The following is a 15,384-nucleotide window of genomic DNA, read 5'->3' on the forward strand; positions in this document are numbered from 1 at the left end:
ATTGTTGTTTTCAATTTCGCCACAGCGAACAACAAAATAAGCCCTTATATGTCTCTGAATGCAAAAAATTTTTAAGGGTAGGGAGATAAAAATTAAAATAGAAAAAAAAATCTGTATCCTCAAGGCTTTTTAAAGTCATGAAATGAAATATTTCATATCATATATAGATACTTGCTCAGTATTGTATATATTACTGGCTTTGAGGTAAACAGACGCACAGTCATTTGTGCCCTATTCTCACAATTGAAGAGAATGACTTTTCTTCCAGATACTAATTTTTCCCGTAAATATGATTCGTTTTTATAACTAACCAATGTGGTTCCTGACTGTCTGCAGCTTTTACTATGGAGGGTAGAAGTCTTTTTGTTTAAACATACCAGTATTAATAACATTTTACAAACCTCTTTCAGAAAGAACAATACCTAAAATTTATTCTCTGAATTTTTATTCTATTCACCTAAAGAAATCTAGAAAAACTACTATAGCCAAGAGCTGCTCCAAAAGGAAAGAATGGAATCAGCTCTTGGAGACAGTTATTATACTGTGAAAGAGAACGCATAGAAAATTACCAGATCAAGTATTTAATTTAGCAGCCCCATCAATGCACACATGTATAGCTGAACTATCTGTGGAGCCTCCCAGCATGATGCGGATCAGCACTAAGTGGTGTAAATGCATCTACAATCCAGTAAGGTATCTAGTGGTAACTTGTGAGTGCTGATAAATGGAAGATCCACTACTGGGAATAAGGTAATAGTGCAAGATTATAGTTTATAATAGAGACTTGGAATTGTTCCGTACTCCCTTCAATTTCTTATCATAATTGTGTGACACTAGAGGTGAGGAAAATTGATAAGACTCTAAACAGAAAATATTAGGCCAAGGTAAACATATCAAGCTGTGAGGTAGTATATACAATAGACCTTTATTTTTTTGTTAGCCTTCACTACTGATTGATCTATATTTTTTTTTTACACTTTTTAATCTTTTTTTCTGGAGAAAATTGCTAAAATTGATTCTGCTCAGATTTTTCTTGGCATCTTATTTTCTATCCTTGATGTACAGTAGAATCTATTATATTTTTTATGTTTTATTTATAGAAAGAGAATAAAAAAAATAAAAAAATTAAAGTCTGTATGAAAGATATTTTTAACTGCTTCCCGACATCCACTGCACTACTACTCTGGAGTATTATCCCCCATAGTGGCCCCTGCACACAGTATTATGTCCCATAGTGGCCCCTGCACACAGTATTATGTCCCATAGTGGCCCCTGCACACAGTATTATGTCCCACTGTGGACACCCATAAACAATTATTATACTCTGGGGTCTTTTCAGACCCCAGAGTATAAGAAATCGGAGACCCGGGGGAATAAAAACATAAAAAACTACTGTTACTTACCTGTCCCCCGGCTCCTACGCGGTCTTCTCCGCTGCCTTCTGCGCTGCTGCCCTTGTTCAATGACGTTGGATGTCACATGACCCGGGATGCAGGCCGGGTTCATGTGACGTCAGAGACGTCAGGAAGGAGGCCTGGCAGGATCGTGGAGAGGTAAGTAACAGTGTTTTTTATGTTTCTTACCTCTCCCGGTCCGCCAATCATTATACTCGGGGGTCCGAAAAGGCTGAGTATAATGATAGCAGCGGTAGCGGCTGTCACCGGGCCCCCAATGTCCCGGGCCCTGTGGCAGCTGCCTCCACTGCTATGGCGGTAGTTACGCCACTGGCAAGAGGAGTATATCGGGTGTCGAGTTTCTGTGAGTACGATGGGGGAATGTGCTCTTCAGCCTCTGATGGAGGAGGGGGTAGAACTGTGGCAAAGTTCAGCAACATCTCTTCAGACGTTTCTAACACAGAAGCAGGTCAAACACTCACATAACCAAACCCCTGTAATTAATATTGCTGGATGTAGCAGAGTCTTAGGCAGCGCTGTAGCACAGCTTAGTAGGCTCTCTATATGCAAAGATATACATACAGCTGGGTATCCTGCACATATGCAACGATGTAGCAGAGCCGAGACGCGGGAGCAGTCGGATCAAACTGTGGCAAATTTCTGCCACATCCATTCAGAGTTTCTAACACAGAAGCTGCTCATGACATGAGAACAGCTTTGTAATCCAAATGGCCAGGTGTAGCAGAGCTTAGGCAGCACTGTAGCACAGCTCTGTAGCAATGTAGCAGAGCCGAAACGCGGGAGCAGGCGTATCATCGACAACAATAATTGGCTAAATATAAGTGGATCATCGCCAACAACAACACGCAGACGAAGTTGCGGGCAGATGCTAGTAAAGTATAAGATATAAAATGTAGCTTTTATTAAGTTCCTTTAAAAGAAATATAGATGTTAAAAGATCCTCATTAACATGTTAAAGGGGTTGTCCAGGATAAACTGATATAATCAATCCCTAAACTAAACTCCCTCCCCTCCACCTAACTTCTAATTTGTCAATTTAAAAAAATCTATAATTGCCTATATCCCTGGAGCGGTCTTGTAATCACCCCAGGGACACTTTCTGATAATCCGACGACATTCCATTTCACTGCTTCTGAAACGGAACGTCACCATCACTCTTCCCCCCTCCCCTATTCCCATCAATACTTACCAAGCCTACTTGTGTCTGGGGACGACTCCTCCCTGTCTTCTAGTATTGGGCAGAAAAGCTTAGCTAGGGAGATGTGGGAGGGTCTAGTAATATGTAGGATCGGTAGTCAGTGGGAGGGGCGAGACTTAGTGAGACGAAGGTTTTGTAACGGAGTGAGAAAGGAGGGGGGAGGCTGAGTGAGAGGGAACTAGAGTAGCAGCTACACAGGAAGCTGCACATCAGGAAGCTAACCGCCGGTAAACAAAGGGAGAGAATGCTAGCAGCAACCAGAGACACCCAGAAATCACTTCAAACACTGCTAAAGGTATATGGGTGTACTTATTTAACCCATTACTAGCACTAACAGACCTTTCTAAAAAAAATAAAAAGTTATTCTGCCCCGAAAACCCCTTTAAGAACAAACAGAAACATGGTCATGTACATACAATTCATGTACATACAGTTCCAAGAGAGCACAGCCCATTCCTTTATGTTGGGGAACTAATGAAGATGACCAATGAAGGATTAAGCAGGAGTCATTGTCTGATGGTGGTGGAGTCGCACCACTGGACCCAGATTCGGTCAAACTTGGTGGGACATTTACTGATATGATAGACCACTTTCTCAAAGGAAAGAATATCATTAATCAATTTAACCCACATAAGTATGGTCCGGACAGCTGGGGCACATCCATTGGAGAGCTATGGCCTTACAGGCCATGAAAAGGTTCTTTTGTAGGAAAATTTGTTATTGGTGGATCAACTCGTGGGCTTTTCTGCTGCATTTTGCATTTTGTCATCCCCACCCATATAAGTCTATAGGATGAGACTGTAGGGATGAGATTAAATAAATTCTTAAAAACTGTGGGTCATGACCCCCTGGTGGGTTGTGTCAAGACTGCCAGGAGATCGCAAGCCATCACTGGTAAATCAGTGTTCAAAAGCAACCTTTTTTGTTCAGCGTGTCGTGCCGGTCAATAATTGTAAGTCTGACGACCCCTAAACTAAAGTCATATACCACAAACCATGACACAGAAGTGCTGCCACCAGATGCTTTAGGACACATGCATTTACTGCTACATCATGGGACACATCTGCACTTTCTGATTAGAAGCAATGAAAGTAAATGTATGTGTTCAGGAGCACCATATGGCAGCAGCCTTATGGTGGAAACAAACGATGTATCTGGATGCAGCCATGTTTTTAGGCCACTGGAACTTTTACTTTGATGTAAAGCTGCGTTCACATGGTGAATTTTTGCACATAAAAATGCCTGTATTTTCTGTACAAAAACACTCTGTTATACAGAATAATGTCGCATAATGGCCCCTGAACACGGTATAATGTCTCATAGCAGCCCCTGCTCAGCGTATTATGTCCCATAGTGGCTCCTGCACAGGATATTATGTCCCATAGTGGCCCCTCTATATGGTATTATGTCTCATAGCGGCCCCTGTACACTGTATTATGTACCATAGTGGCCGCCGCATATGGTATTATGACTTATAGAGCCAACTCCAAGCAGGGTAATATTCCAACTTTTATAATATTTCAATTTTCGCCACTCATTAGCTATTATTATACTATGGTGTCTCTTCAAACCCCAGAATATAATAAGTGGATGGCCACGAGAGGTGACAGCGCTTCTCCCTGTCGTCAGCAACTGCTGATTGGGTCATGACACTGGACGTGAACCCTGAAGACTTATCAGCCATCTCTTACTTCAGACAAAAGCACCTGCAGAGCACAGAGCCACTCCGGAGCACAGGGAAGGTGAGTAATATTGTTATTTTTATTTTTCATCACTTCCCCTAAGCCTCCACTTATTATACTCTAGGACAGGGGTGCCCAATACGTCGATCGCGATCTACCGGTCGATTGCAATGGACGTGTGGGTCGATCGCGGGATGCAGCCAGGGATCCCCGGTGTCTGCTTGTTCACAGTACAGGCTGAGAGTCGACTCTCAGCCTACGCTGTGAACAAGCACTCCGGACACTTGCAGGCCGGGCAGCAGCAGCTAACGCGCTCCCCACTCTTAGGGATGGAGGGGGCCGGGGTGCTGCTTGTTCACAGCGTAGGCTGAGAGTCATCTACAGACACTGGCAGGCATGGCTGCCGCAGCCCCAGCCTGCCAGTGTCCAGAGATAACTCTCAGCCTCCGCTGTGAACAAGCAGACAGCGGGGATCCCTGGGCGGCCACAGAACGCTGCTGTCTCCTGCTCTCATGCTCCACCCGGCCCAGCCCACAGGCCCGCCCCGCCCCCGCCCACAAGAACTGGGTAGTAGATCTTTGGACTTGGTCATGTTATAAAGTAGCTCACATGCTGAAAAAGTGTGAGCACCCCGGCTCTAGGGTCTGAAGAGACCCCACAGTATACTAATTGCTGTTTCGTTTTGGCTGTGTTTGGTCTGATTGAAACAGCTCAGCGAGTACTCGGCTTCCGTGCCTGGGAAATAAGGCTCGTGTGCCACTCCTAGCACGTGTGCCGGGGTTTTCCAACCCCTGATATATACTGTGAAGGCTGTAGGACAGGAAACTTCAGGGAGGCTGATAGCACACAAATTTTGCCGATATTAGACCCCAAAATTTCTCATGGCAGAGTAGAAAATAAGGAAGAATACAGTGCTAAAAGTCAGAATAAAAAAGATTTCAGTTGAATAAAAGACAGAATACATGTAGGGACATTTATTTTTCAGTGCAACAAAGTATGAGGGGGTGGGGGACCGTTACAAAGCTCTGTACATGGAAATCTGAAAAGTTAGGAAGGTCAGAATATGGTGATACAAGTTGTGGTTTTTTTTTAGTTTTTTTTTTAAAGATTTTGGTTGTTTGAAAAGTATTACAGGTGTTGTCCCATCACAAGGATCCTATCTATACTGCTTGTTAATGTGGATGTAAGACTTTTTCTAAATACACTGCTTCAGCAAAACTGCTTTGTTTGTCCACTATCTTACTTTATTCAATTCATTGTTGACACAGCCCTTGACTTATCTGTTCAAAAGTCAAGTGATGTATCTGCCTGCTCTCAGGTGGGAGGGAGGAGGGGCTAAGTGCACGGGAGCGAGCCTGTGTAGCTAGCTATTCCTGTGTCTACACCATGTGACCTAGGTCCTGCACTCAGATAGGGGAGAGGAGCTGCTTTCATTTCTGAACGTCTTCTGTTCTCCCAGTTATCAGGCTAGCTAATTCAATTGTGTTCATTATGGCAGAGACATGTAACACAGAATGGAGTTGCTGCTGCCTGTACTTCATAGTGCAATATTGTGCATATAGTCTTTAAGGACCTTTGATGACATCACAGGCCCTTAAGCCGCCCTATAGGATCACGCTATGCGGTGGGTGGAGCTACATGCTAATTTGGGGGTGGAGCTAAGTGGCAGGTTGCATGTGAAACCCCGCCCACCAAATGATGCAAGAAACCAGGAAGAAAGAAGATTTTACTGCAGTGAAGACTGGTGATTATGCGACGTGGGAATACCCTTTTAAAACCTATCACAAACAATGTAAATTATGGTAGGTATCGCCATGATCGTCCAGACCCAAAGATTAATGCTAAAATGTATCAGTCAAACCCAGGGGTGGGCAATTAATTTTCCCATGGGGCCACATGAGACATTGAAACGGTTCTAGAGGGCCACATGCCACTGCAAATTTAGCTCCACCCACTTCTACGCTGACTCCGCCCATTCTCAATCATTTTTACACGTGCCCCCACAAAGTATAATCCTACAGTCACCCTTATATTATATGTCCCCACATTATAATGTTCCCTTCCAACTGCCCCACAGTATTAGGTCCCCCAGTTTAAACTAGCTGAAACTAGAGGGGGACATTAAACTGGGGCAGCTAGAGGGGGACATGAAACTGGGGGCAACTAGAGGCAGGCATGTCCCTCTCCAGCTACCCCCCATGGTTTAATATACTCCTCCAGTTGTCCCCAGTCTAATGTCCCTCTCCATCTGCCACCCAGTTTAATGTCACCCTCTATCTTCCCCCTAGTTTAATGTCCCTCCTCCATCTGCCTTCAGTTTAACTGCCCCCCTACATGTTCCCCTAGTTCCCCCCTCTTACTCACACATACTGTCTCTTCTCTCCTCTTTATCATGCAGCAGCCTCCATTGCAGGCAGCTTGCTGTATCACACTGTCCTGTGTGGCTCCACCCACTAACGAGCCTTAGCCTATCCTGGTGATAGGCTGTAATGACATCATCACAGGTCCTTAAACGAACTTCCACAAAGTATGCGGGCCGGATAGAAGCAGTCAGAGGGTCGGATGTGGCCCGCGGGCTGTACATTACCCAGGTCTGGTCAAACCCATTAAATAAAGGTGAAGGTTTCCAGTTTACATAAGGAATATTTAATGGTGCTATTAGAAAGTACAATGTAATATATTGGATACACAGCAGCAGTGCAAAGACAAAAGTCCAATCATTTTGTAGTTTCCCGTGCATTCTGCTTATTCTGCCCACTGGAGATGCAAACAACACTACTTGAGCTTCTAATAACTGAGCGGATGTGCAGGGACTATTGTTTGAATTTCCAAGTACGATTTGTCCTGCAAAAATAAAGGCCTCATATGGTTATTTTGGTGGGAGAAAAAAGACGTAACTTTGGAAAGGCAGGGAGGGTAAAAATTACCTGCAAAAATGGAAAATAAATGGTCCTAAAGAGGATAATAAATATTTCTTATTTATGCAGTTTATGATGTCTGTGTAATAATTTTATTCCGATTGGGAAGTCTAGTTGATGCACACTGTTTTTTCATCTGGTAGACATATACACAAAGCAGCCTTGCTTACTCAGTCTCTTTGGGGAATAAATGGCTCTTTGGTTTTATTAGATAAAATTTCCCTTTTTTCCTGAAAGTGATCTCTTAGGGAGGCTCCGGAGGGAAATGAAGCATAAAAAGGTAGCATATAGAGTTAGTTTTCTAGACATTGAATTTTTAACAGTTCCTGCATTTTATATTAGATAACATTTAGATTAAGGCCTTTTTGCGACCTAATTTACTTTACACTGTACTTTGAGCTTGACACATCTGCACCTCATTTGTTAAAGGGCTTAATGAGAAACTTCAAACAGTTTACATGTCAATTACAAAGAAAGTAAGGTTTTTACAGTTCCAGTAATCTGCCCACATTGCTGATCACAACATGATCCCAGGTGGGCATAACTCAAGACAGATGACATTCCAGCGGCACGTTTACAAAGAGCTTATATATGTTAATGTTAGAAAGAATTCACATCATTGTGTGCATAGTTTTCAGATATTATTTATGGAAATGCTTTATTTGTGTCTTTACTCTTATAAGGCAAATTTCAGATTTAAAATGTGATAAAAACTGTTTTGTCCCGGACACATTTTCAGCCTTTGGATGTAGAATGTAGATTAGAGCTACCGTAGGTCTCTTGAGGTGTCCCTATGCTGTCTATATAATAATGTTCCATTGCCACAGTCCACTTAAAAGAATTGATTTCAATATGCTAATTAACATCAAGGTCTTCAATCCCCTATCCTGGCCAGATAGACATCCCCCTGCCTGTCTTCTAGGTTAGAGGCAGTGATGAAAACAAGCAGGGAGCTACCTATCACAGCAGAGGGCTTTGATGTGGGTGTGGAGAGCTTCACTTCTGGCACTGGTTCTCTGCCCTTTGACTCTTTAAAAAAAAAAAAAAAAAACTTAGCATATTGAATAAAAAATGTTATATGTGTATTACAGCAGCATAAGTGTGATAGCGTCAGCATAGGAGACCTCATGAGAGGACCTATGAGGTGGCAATGGCAGTTTGAATGGTGAAATGGAGCTGACAGGTTTCCTTTAACTTTTCATTATACAATGATTAAAAAGCATGTTACTTAAACTTATTTTGGCTGTTTTTATATTTTATTTTACAGATCTATGGACTATTTCTGTTTTATTTTTGCAAACATGACAGCAGGAAAGCCATATTGTCTATTTTATTTAGCTTTTTATAACTAGCAATCAATACTCAGATGTATCAAAATCCAAAAAAGTGGTTTATTACTTGCTTTGCAGTACTTTTACTACATTGTAAAATTTCTGGTTGATTTCACACCTTGCACTTTTTAAAGCGGTTTGACAGTAGATTAGGTGATAACCTACTGATAGATAGGACCCCTAACGTTCTTGTGAATGGTGGTTGCATAGTTGTAGTGACCTACTGATGATCTCTATAGGGGCTACAAGTGATATCCCACTACTGTAGTCAAGCGCTCCCATTTTTATCAAATAAACAGGACCCAATTCTTGGGATTGATGGAGGTCTCAGCAGTCAAACCCCAGCTGTCAAGCCAAGATACAAACCAAACAAAACTCCAGTTTACATTATGTAGAGTTTTACGCAAAAGTCATCGTAGTTATACATTAATAGTACCTGTTTCACAGCTTTGTGTCCGAATGCATACACATTAACTTTTTTGGGGGGCAATTACCAATTTTTCTAGCTTATCTTCTTGGAATATTGACCAAAAAGGTAGGGTATGAAAAGTCTGTTTTGACAATGAGATCCACCAGTGTCATAGCTGCATTTGCCAAAGAGACAGCCTGGTCATGTGCCGTGACCTGCACTCTCTGCACTGACCTATCTCTTGTGCACAGAATGATGCCCAAATGCTCTCCTGATCGGTGTAAAACCATCATGTATGACTATCACTCCAGGTATGTTAACACTTCTTTTTCGGTCCTGTATATAGCACTGTCAGCAGTTTTGAGGGATCAAACTCGTAGCACATTCCCTTTAATATCTCATCTACCCATGAACACACATATATATATATATATATATATATATATATATATATATATATATATATATATTTCTTTTTTTTTGGGGGGGGGGGGGAGATAGAGAAAATAAATGTGTTTTGAGGTTGTTCAAACCCCTCTGTTATTTCCTACATTCCTAACAAGGCAGGTAACTCTAAAATGTTGTGATCTTCTACCTAGTTAGGAGAAGAGAGTTTCATCGGGATGTTGCTTAGATTTTCTGCTTTGCTGTTTCATAAAATCCGCTTTCATACATACCTTACATACTTTATTCTCATTTCTAAGTAGGCTTTATTTCTCCAGCCTAAAGGATCTTTGGGCTTGTTGCATGTTTGAAGTGATGTGGATGTACTTGTTTTCCAATTTTGGAACTAGAAAAATTAGAAGGGAAGACCTGTCTAGTATGCACTGACATGTAGCACATGGCTTAGTAAAGTTAAACATGACCTATAAAAGTCAATCCAATATACCCTGCTGCTCTGTGGTGATATTATTACTATTCTTTACAGAACCAGCCAGACAGTTCCTGCCATGAGACAATAATTAATTCACTTTATAAACCACTGCTCATTAAAGTGCATGTAATTAAGTGACATGTTTATTAAATCTACAATAATGCAGCTAACCATATGCAGTTATTTTATTACTTTTAAAACCTATATGGGGTCTGCTGTATATGTACACTTTACAGATTTGTAGTTAAGACTTCAATGTACCGACAAGAAGAGTACCTCCTGTATATGATATAACCAGTGCCGACAAAACCAATTGGCTTTCGTTTTTCCAGTGTTGAGACCAGTCTAAGTGGTTAGTACAAGTAAGACTAAGTTCACATCTGTGCAGGAGTCTGTCGGGCATAAAAGTGTTGCAATCCCGACCTTTTAATCTGTTAATATCAGTTAAAAAAAACAACAACTAAGGAACCCTATTATAGTAATTTTGGCTCCTACTAGCTGTGTTTGTGTACATCATAGATTTGTTCAGTTTTTGTCTATTTTTCCATTCCTCTAATCCTCCTCCAGACTAGAAAAACGGGCAAAATGGCGCTCATGTGAATGTAGTGTAACAGTACGAGTACAATTGTTTTTCTGCATTAATGCCAAAAAATAGAAAAAAAAGCAAAACAAAAAACATAATGTGGAGTTATCCCCTTAGTGACCATCCCATTATTTTTGCTTTTCTCCTTTGTCACATATCAACATCCAGAGCCTTTTTAGTTTTGGGTTACATATATCTCATTGATCAGCTTTTACCAAGGGGGATGACCAGTTCATATTTTATTTATAGTGCGGCTACTAGGGATATAAACATAAGATATTACTACTCTCCTCAGTATAACAAGCATTCTTGTCTATATACAAGTCTTGTGGCTGATGTCACCAGAGTTGTCCTGTTTGGCTATAGCTGTCCCCTGAACAATCACAGGCCTCAGCAGTCCCCTCACACAAACTGCAGAAGACCTGTGTGCAAACCAACAGAAATGCCGTATCTGGAAATTGGGGCTGAGGGACAGGTGAGTACTTGTTTATGTTTTTGAATGTCTTAGATGTCAAAACCACCTATGTGCTTAAAGGTTATTTACTCTCAATTGTTACTAGTGTATTTTATACCCCCCCCCCCTTTTTTTTTTTTTAAACGCAGGCCAATTATTGGGAATTATTGTGAAAGGGAACAGGTGATTCCCGAGTGATTACATTTTATGCACCTTTGATAATCTGTTTGTTTTATTCTATTCTGGCATGAGACCAGTGCATGATGTGACCTTTCTCAGTTATTGCCCCTTTCAAGTAACAAGTCTTTTCAATGAACCTAACGTTTGTGTGAGAATATCGTGTTGACGCATTTTATGCTGTGTTCTGAGCCATACATGGTGTGTTCCTTGTAATATAAAACAGACAGAAATGAACTTACTGGAAGTTCTATCTGTTTAGCACACTTGCAATTACTGTATATACTCGAGTATAAGCCAAGTTTTTAGCACAGTTTTTGTGCTGAAAAAGCCTGCCTCAGCATATACTCGAGTCAAGTGGCTCATGGCTAGCTGGCTTCGAGAGAGGCATTGGTACCTGTGGCCTGCATCACTACAGAGCCCGCCCGCCATCTTGGGCCTACCTCGCCTGTATCTGCAGGCCTGCCACCCGCCTCCGAATGGATCTCTGCCCTCCCGCCGGTGTCCTAGAGGACTGGACTTACCTGCACTTGTCCAGCACTCTCCTGGGAGGACCTCCATATCTCTGCTTTTCTGAGCTGACTGAAGCCTGCTCTCTGCCGGTGAGTGGATTCCTTCAATCCTACGGTCTCCCCTCCCTGTGTGTGTGGCGCCTGCATCTGCCAGGATACCAGAGCAGAGGAACTGTGCTACAGAGAGTGGTATATATGCTGGGATACCAGAGCATTCCCTGCATGTATACCACTTTCTGCAGCCCAGCACTCTCCTGGGAGGACCTCCGTATCTCTGCTTTGCTGAGCTGACTGCTGCGTGTGCCCCGCCATCTTGTTTAGGCCGCAACCCGGGCGCCCGGCCTACAGCGTTACTGAAGCCTGCTCTCTGCTGGTGAGTGGATTCCTTCGATCCTGCGGTCTCCCTTCCCTGTGTGTGGCGCCTCCATCTGCCAGGATACCAGAGCAGAGGAACTGGGCTGCAGAGAGTGGTATATATGCCTGGTTACCAGAGCAATCCCTGCATATATACCACTCTCTGCAGCCCAGAGGAGTTGTAGAGGAACTGGGCTGCAGAGAGTGGTATATATGTAGGGATTGCTCTGGTAACCAGGCATATATACCACTCTCTGCAGCCCAGTTTCTCTACAGCTCCTCTGGGCAGTGAACTCTTGTCACTTGGCTTAGGGAGAGCAGAGGACCTGGGCTGCAGAGAGTAGTATATATGCCGGTATTGCTCTGGTATCCCGGCATATATACCACTGTCTGCAGCCAGCAGCTGCTGCATTTTCCCCCCTTGGCTTATACTCGAGTCAATGAGTTTTCCCAGTTTTTTGTGGTAAAATTAGGGGCCTCGGCTTGTATTCGGGTCGGCTTATACTCGAGTATATACAGTAACTCTCCATGAGAGGAGCAGAACTGAGTTGTTAAAAAAAAAAGCACTTGCTTGTATTGCTTGAGAGATACCCCATCTAAAGAAATAGATAGAAAAGCTTTATTTCAGGGTGCCATTGCCCTGTTCCCATGAAAGTGGTGAGAATTTTTAGCAACTCTAGTAATATAGATGTGAAGTATAAACCACCTTGACCACCTCCGTTTTTTTTGTATACTTTTTACCCTTTCCCTGCCACAGATTTATACGTCTAGACAAGGTGGCACTTCAGTAGCATGGCATGTGGCATGGAGATCTCATGCAGATCTCAATTCCCAAGAGTGTTTTTAACAGCAAATCACTTCATATCTGTAAGGGCTTTCATGATGATTTCGATGAAATTCTCACCATTTAAATGCTCTAAAATGCCCTGCCTCCAGCCTCAAGCTGAATCTTGGAGGAGTATGGGCAGACTGCAGAGACAATGGTAAATTATCATTGTCTGTGCATAACCTGTATGTGACCCCAGAGGGAGGGTTAGCAAGGACTTCTGTCCACGTTATCTCCTCTAACATAAATCAGAGAGCATAATAGTTTTTGGTCTCTGATTGTCACATAGAGGAATAATGTAATACCCCTCTGAACATAACCAGAAAGTTATTGACCCAGACGTTTACCATCGTAAACTATAACTAGATAATCGCTACAGATGAACATCTATAACACTTTGGACAGGATGAAAAGTTCCATCAGTCAGATGACACATTTTCATCCATTGAATGTCTCCATATACAATCCCAGTTTATGGCAGCTTTCAGATGGATATAGTAGTGGGTGTTTTTTTTGTTTTTGTTTTTTGTACCCACATTACAAACGAAATACCTGGACTTCAAGTAGTTCATCATATCTAGAATTATGACTCTTTAACACTAGTAATGATGAACTGCAGGAACTTCATAAGTTGTATTCATAATATGAGAACAATAAAGCAGCCACGTTACCCTAATCTGAAACCGGCCCTAATTATCACTTTAGTTGGGTATAGAGATTATGATTATTCCTTAGTTACATTTATATTCTTATTTAAGCCCCTATTTCATTTGCACGCACAAAATTGGTTGGTGCATTTATACGATTTTGGCGTTTCTTTAACACCCGCACCTATAAATATTTATATGTTTGGTATATATGAATTCCTCACATTTTTCAGTTTTTGGAGAGTACATTTTGTTTGCAGAAAGGAATTGCTTTGAGCATGAACTTTAGTGGCAGATAGGAATTTTTGTGCAATTTTTACTTGTAATCTGTCCTGCAAAGTTGCATGAAGGTGGTTGCATATATTAAATATTAAGTTATGTTTTTATATACGGTATGCTGTGCAAGTTCAAGAAAGTTAGATTTTAATATCACAGTCGTGGGATGCTTTATGCAGTATAGATTTTTAACATATTAGTGAATAATAGCAAAATCTTGCTTGTCTTCTGTATTTGTGTTTTTGAGAGTACGAGCTCTTGTGATAGTTAATGTTTGCAGTGTATATAAATTCTGTATTCGGTCAGGAGTTGCTAGGTGGGGTGGCATAGACACCAAAAGTCCAGTTTATTTAGTCCAAAACAAAGGTAGAGTTTATTTTTTACTCAAAAAGGAAGTGCAGCAACAAAAGGAAACAATACAAAAATAAATCCCTGCCTGGCTAGGCTCTAACTAAACATAGAATAGATTACCTCACCTACAATAAAAGAAATCCAAAAATCAAGTAGAATCATTCAGGACACAGCTCTAAAAATATGACCTCTTTCTTTGGCTCTCCAGCCAAGCTCTGCACAAAGTCTGCTGCTTGAGCTCTGGCTTCTTAAGCTCCCTTGATAAGCAGATTCTCTGCAGCTGAGTCGTTGACGGAACATACCCAAAGTGTGGACTGGAGGGGGGTGGAATGACAGGTCCCACTGCCAACCTACCTGCCATTCCTAAAAATCCAGCTCAGTAACCGGAACTTTGAAATAACACTCAGCAGACAATAGTTATCTGCTGAGAAACGTTCTTTCTGGAGTTTTCTCATCTCACCCACTTTAGTAGTCTGGGTGAGATGTACACCCCTTCCATTATTTTGCCGGTTATCGGCTTACAATACCTTGATCTATTATATGTTTTTTTTGTGTGTGAATGTATGATTGAAGATGAGTTTTAGGTGCAAATATATGTTTTAGTGCACTTTTTTCAAAAAATGATTTGTGTTTCTCTTAAATTTACACAAATGTAATCTTCAGGTTGTCTTATTTCAAGAAAAATAGGGTTTATGGCTGCATTTGCTTTTCACGGTGTGTAATCTCCACATTTTATATGATAGTTTTTTAAACATTTCCAGCTTCTAAGCAGATTTTTGTTGCTTCTGTTTTTGGTCATTGTATGAAGATATCTGCATGCAGGTGTAGACCTTAGTGATATGAATTAACTTTGTGCATTTTGAACTCTTAGCACTGCTAACCACTGAGCCACCGTTTTGCCCATCTAATTAGTTTCAGCACCCAAATGCTAATAGAAATGAATGGCTAATAGAAATGAATGGTGAATAGTGGGGCGAAATAGAGAAAAAAATTTCAGCTGGACTGGAATCAGTGGAACGGCACCTATTGAAGGATGCAAAGATGTGGGGGCGGTGAAAGGCTCTCTTTAAGATTCAGGCCTCATGAAATGAACCCAGCTAGAACAATTAGAATACAATTCTGCATAAACTCAACTTTTTTATAGATTTTTTTTGGGTTTTTTTTCTGCTTTTTTTTTTCTTCCCCAGTTCAATATATAGGGAATCCACTTGTGATTCTGCAGCTAAAATTCATGCAGGTGTTTTTGAGGACACAGTTCTTTTTTTTTTTTTTTTTCTTCCCAGATGCAGCATTAGCCTAAAGAGGGTAAAAAATACTGAAGATCTGTCCTGTGGATAGGTCATCAATATCAGATTGGTTGGGATCTGGCACCCCTGT

The 15,384-nt window shown here is 41.5% G+C and overlaps 1 protein-coding gene across 1 annotated transcript in view; it reads left to right on the top strand.

The window, feature by feature from the left end:
* The window catches only part of CLYBL (citramalyl-CoA lyase), a 302,308-nt gene that overhangs the window by 6,250 nt on the left and 280,674 nt on the right, over positions 1 to 15,384 (top strand). The window lies entirely within an intron of this gene.

Source organism: Leptodactylus fuscus, chromosome 2 (assembly GCF_031893055.1).
Source record: "Leptodactylus fuscus isolate aLepFus1 chromosome 2, aLepFus1.hap2, whole genome shotgun sequence".
NCBI lineage: Eukaryota > Metazoa > Chordata > Amphibia > Anura > Leptodactylidae > Leptodactylus > Leptodactylus fuscus.